The following is a 5,610-nucleotide window of genomic DNA, read 5'->3' as shown; positions in this document are numbered from 1 at the left end:
AAAATTGGAAATTGAAAAATTGGCAGTTGAAAAATCGGCAGTTGAAAAATTTGCAGTTGAAAAATCGGCTGTTGGAAAAATTGGCAGTTGAAAAATTGGAAATTGAGAAATTGGAAATTGAGAAATTGGCAGTTGGAAAAATTGGCAGTTGGAAAAATTGGAAGTTGGAAAAATTGGCAGTTGGAAAAATTGGCAGTTGGAAAAATTGGCAGTTGGAAAAATTGGAAATTGAAAAATTGGAAATTGAAAAATTGGAAATTGAAAAATTGGAAATTGAAAAAATGGCAGTTGAAAAAATGGCAGTTGAAAAATTGGCAGTTGGAAAAATTGGCAGTTGGAAAAATTGGCAGTAGGAAAATTGGAAATTGAAAAATTGGAAATTGAAAAATTGGCAGTTGGAAAATTGGAAATTGAAAAATTGGAAATTGAAAAATTGGAAATTGAAAAATTGGCAGTTGAAAAATCGGCAGTTGAAAAATTTGCAGTTGGAAAAATCCGCAGTTGAAAAATCGGCAGTTGAAAAATTGGCAGTTGAAAAATCGGCAGTTGAAAAATTGGCAGTTGAAAAATTGGAAATTGAAAAATTGGAAATTGAAAAATTGGAAATTGAAAAATTGGCAGTTGAAGAATCGGCAGTTGAAAAATTGGCAGTTGGAAAAATCGGCAGTTGAAAAATTGGCAGTTGGAAATTGGCAGTTGGAAAAATTGGCAGTTGGAAAAATTGGCAGTTGAAAAATTGGCAGTTGAAAAATTGGCAGTTGAAAAATTGGCAGTTGGAAAAATTGGCAGTTAAAAATTGGCAGTTGGAAGAATCGGCAGTTGAAAAATTGGCAGTTGGAAAAATTGGCAGTTGAAGAATCGGCAGTTGAAAAATTGGCAGTTGGAAAAATCGGCAGTTGGAAAAATTGGCAGTTGGAAAAATTGGCAGTTGAAAAATTGGCAGTTGGAAAAATTGGCAGTGGAAAAATTGGCAGTTGGAAAAATTGGCAGTTGGAAAATTGGAAATTGAAAAATTGGAAATTGAAAAATTGGCAGTTGAAAAATTGGAAATTGAAAAATTGGAAATTGAAAAATTGGCAGTTGGAAAAATTGGCAGTTGGAAAAATTGGAAGTTGAAAAATTGGCAGTTGGAAAAATTGGCAGTTGAAAAATTGGCAGTTGAAAAATTGGCAGTTGAAAAATTGGCAGTTGGAAATTGGCAGTTGAAAAAATTGGCAGTTGGAAAAATTGGCAGTTGGAAAATTGGAAATTGAAAAATTGGAAATTGAAAAATTGGCAGTTGGAAAAATTGGCAGTTGAAAAATTGGCAGTTGGAAAAATTGGCAGTTGGAAAATTGGAAATTGAAAAATGAAAAATTGGAAATTTAAAAATTGGAAATTGAAAAATTGGCAGTTGGAAAAATTGGAAGTTGAAAAATCGGCAGTTGAAAAATTGGCAGTTGGAAAAATTGGCAGTTGAAAAATTGGCAGTTGAAAAATTGGCAGTTGGAAAAATTGGCAGTTGGAAAATTGGAAATTGTAAAATTGGAAATTGAAAAATTGGAAATTGAAAAATTGGCAGTTGGAAAAATTGGCAGTTGAAAAATTGGTAGTTGAAGAATTGGCAGTTGGAAAAATTGGCAGTTGGAAAATTGGAAATTGAAAAATTGGCAGTTGAAAAATTGGCAGTTGGAAAAATTGGCAGTTGGAAAAATTGGCAGTTGGAAAAATCGGCAGTTGGAAAAATTGGCAGTTGGAAAAATTGGCAGTTGGAAAATTGGAAATTGAAAAATTGGAAATTGAAAAATTGGCAGTTGGAAAAATTGGCAGTTGAAAAATTGGCAGTTGGAAAAATTGGCAGTTGGAAAAATTGGCAGTTGAAAAATTGGAAATTGAAAAATTGGCAGTTGAAAAATTGGCAGTTGAAAAATTGGCAGTTGGAAAAATTGGCAGTTGAAAAATTGGCAGTTGAAAAATTGGCAGTTGAAAAATTGGAAATTGAGACATTGGAAATTGAGAAATTGGCAGTTGGAAAAATTGGCAGTTGGAAAAATTGGAAGTTGGAAAAATTGGCAGTTGGAAAAATTGGCAGTTGGAAAAATTGGCAGTTGAAAAATTGGCAGTTGAAAAATTGGCAGTTGAAAAATTGGCAGTTGGAAAAATTGGCAGTTGGAAAATTGGCAGTTGGTCAATTGGAAATTGAAAAATTGGAAATTGAAAAATTGGAAATTGAAAAATTGGAAATTGAAAAATTGGCAGTTGAAAAATTGGCAGTTGAAAAATTGGCAGTTGGAAAAATTGGCAGTTGGAAAAATTGGCAGTAGGAAAATTGGAAATTGAAAAATTGGAAATTGAAAAATTGGCAGTTGGAAAATTGGAAATTGAAAAATTGGAAATTGAAAAATTGGAAATTGAAAAATTGGAAATTGAAAAATTGGCAGTTGAAAAATCGGCAGTTGAAAAATTTGCAGTTGGAAAAATCCGCAGTTGAAAAATCGGCAGTTGAAAAATTGGCAGATGGAAAATTGGAAATTGAAAAATTGGAAATTGAAAAATTGGAAATTGAAAAATTGGCAGTTGAAAAATCGGCAGTTGAAAAATTTGCAGTTGAAAAATTGGCAGTTGAAAAATTGGCAGTTGAAAAATTGGCAGTTGGAAAAATTGGCAGTTGGAAAAATTGGCAGTAGGAAAATTGGAAATTGAAAAATTGGAAATTGAAAAATTGGAAATTGAAAAATTGGCAGTTGGAAAAATTGGAAGTTGAAAAATCGGCAGTTGAAAAATTGGCAGTTGAAAAATTGGCAGTTGGAAAAATTGGCAGTTGAAAAATTGGAAATTGAAAAATTGGAAATTGAAAAATTGGAAATTGAAAAATTGGCAGTTGAAAAATTGGCAGTTGAAAAATTGGCAGTTAGAAAAATTGGCAGTTGAAAAAATTGGCAGTTGGAAAAATTGGCAGTTGGAAAATTGGAAATTGAAAAATTGGAAATTGAAAAATTGGCAGTTGGAAAAATTGGCAGTTGAAAAATTGGCAGTTGAAAAATTGGCAGTTGAAGAATTTGCAGTTGGAAAAATTGGAAGTTGGAAAAATCGGAAGTTGGAAAAAATGGCAGTTGGAAAAATCGGCAGTTGAAAAATTGGCAGTTGGAAAAATCGGCAGTTGAAAAATTGGCAGTTGGAAAAATTGGCACTTGGAAAATTGGAAATTGAAAAATTGGAAATTGAAAAATTGGAAATTGAAAAATTGGCAGTTGAAAAATCGGCAGTTGAAAAATTTGCAGTTGGAAAAATCGGCAGTTGAAAAATCGACAGTTGAAAAATTGGCAGTTGAAAAATTGGCAGTTGGAAAAATTGGCAGTTGGAAAAATTGGCAGTTGAAAAATTGGCAGTTGAAAAATTGGCAGTTGGAAAAATTGGAAGTTGGAAAAATTGGCAGTTGAAAAATTGGAAATTGAAAAATTGGCAGTTGAAAAATTGGAAATTGAGAAATTGGAAATTGAGAAATTGGCAGTTGGAAAAATTGGCAGTTGGAAAAATTGGAAGTTGGAAAAATTGGCAGTTGGAAAAATTGGCAGTTGGAAAAATTGGCAGTTGGAAAAATTGGCAGTTGAAAAATTGGCAGTTGAAAAATTGGCAGTTGAAAAATTGGCAGTTGGAAAAATTGGCAGTTGGAAAATAGGAAATTGAAAAATTGGAAATTGAAAAATTGGAAATTGAAAAATTGGAAATTGAAAAATTGGCAGTTGGAAAAATTGGCAGTTGAAAAATTGGCAGTTGGAAAAATTGGCAGTTGGAAAAATTGGCAGTAGGAAAATTGGAAATTGAAAAATTGGAAATTGAAAAATTGGCAGTTGGAAAATTGGAAATTGAAAAATTGGAAATTGAAAAATTGGCAGTTGAAAAATCGGCAGTTGAAAAATTTGCAGTTGGAAAAATCCGCAGTTGAAAAATCGGCAGTTGAAAACTTGGCAGTTGGAAAAATTGGCAGTTGAAAAATTGGAAATTGAAAAATTGGCAGTTGAAAAATTGGCAGTTGAAAAATTGGCAGTTGAAAAATTGGAAATTGAAAAATTGGAAATTGAAAAATCGGCAGTTGGAAAAATCGGAAGTTGGAAAAATTTTCAGTTGGAAAAATCGGCAGTTGGAAAAATCGGCAGTTGGAAAAATCGGCAGTTGAAAAATTGGCAGTTGGAAAAATTGGCAGTTGAAAAATCGGCAGTTGAAAAATTGGCAGTTGGAAAAATTGGCAGTTGAAAAATTGGCAGTTGGAAAAATCGGCAGTTGGAAAAATCGGCAGTTGAAAAATTGGCAGTTGGAAAAATTGGCAGTTGGAAAAATTGGCAGTTGGAAAATTGGCAGTTGAAAAATTGGCAGTTGGAAAAATTGGCAGGTGGAAAAATCGGCAGTTGGAAAAATTGCCAGTTGGAAAAATCGGCAGGTGAAAAATTGGCAGTTGATAAAATTGGCAGTTGGAAAAATTGGCAGTTGGAAAAATTGGCAGTTGGAAAAATTGGCAGTTGGAAAAATTGGCAGTTGAAAAATTGGCAGTTGAAAAATTGGCAGTTGGGAAATTGGCTTTTGGGAATTTTTCGAAATTTGCAGTTGAGAAATTGGAAAATGGCAGTTGGGAAATTGGCAGTTGGGAAATTGGCAGTTGAAAAATTGGCAGTTGACAAATTGGAAATTGAAAAATTGGAAGTTGGAAAAATTGGGAGTTGAAAAATTGGCAGTTGAAAAATTGGCAGTTGGAAAAATTGGCAGTTGGAAAAATTGGCAGTTGGAAAAATCGGCAGTTGGAAAATAGGAAATTGAAAAATTGGAAATTGAAAAATTGGAAATTGAAAAATTGGAAATTGAAAAATTGGCAGTTGGAAAAATTGGCAGTTGAAAAATTGGCAGTTGGAAAAATTGGCAGTTGGAAAAATTGGCAGTAGGAAAATTGGAAATTGAAAAATTGGAAATTGAAAAATTGGCAGTTGGAAAATTGGAAATTGAAAAATTGGAAATTGAAAAATTGGCAGTTGAAAAATCGGCAGTTGAAAAATTTGCAGTTGGAAAAATCCGCAGTTGAAAAATCGGCAGTTGAAAACTTGGCAGTTGGAAAAATTGGCAGTTGAAAAATTGGAAATTGAAAAATTGGCAGTTGAAAAATTGGCAGTTAAAAAATTGGCAGTTGAAAAATTGGAAATTGAAAAATTGGAAATTGAAAAATCGGCAGTTGGAAAAATCGGAAGTTGGAAAAATTTTCAGTTGGAAAAATCGGCAGTTGGAAAAATCGGCAGTTGGAAAAATCGGCAGTTGAAAAATTGGCAGTTGGAAAAATTGGCAGTTGAAAAATCGGCAGTTGAAAAATTGGCAGTTGGAAAAATTGGCAGTTGAAAAATTGGCAGTTGGAAAAATCGGCAGTTGGAAAAATCGGCAGTTGAAAAATTGGCAGTTGGAAAAATTGGCAGTTGGAAAAATTGGCAGTTGGAAAATTGGCAGTTGAAAAATTGGCAGTTGGAAAAATTGGCAGGTGGAAAAATCGGCAGTTGGAAAAATTGCCAGTTGGAAAAATCGGCAGGTGAAAAATTGGCAGTTGATAAAATTGGCAGTTGGAAAAATTGGCAGTTGGAAAAATTGGCAGTTGGA

The sequence above is a fragment of the Conger conger genome, unplaced genomic scaffold (genome assembly GCF_963514075.1).
Source record: "Conger conger unplaced genomic scaffold, fConCon1.1 SCAFFOLD_54, whole genome shotgun sequence".
Taxonomy (NCBI): domain Eukaryota; kingdom Metazoa; phylum Chordata; class Actinopteri; order Anguilliformes; family Congridae; genus Conger; species Conger conger.
Note: the sequence above shows the minus strand (reverse complement) of the source record.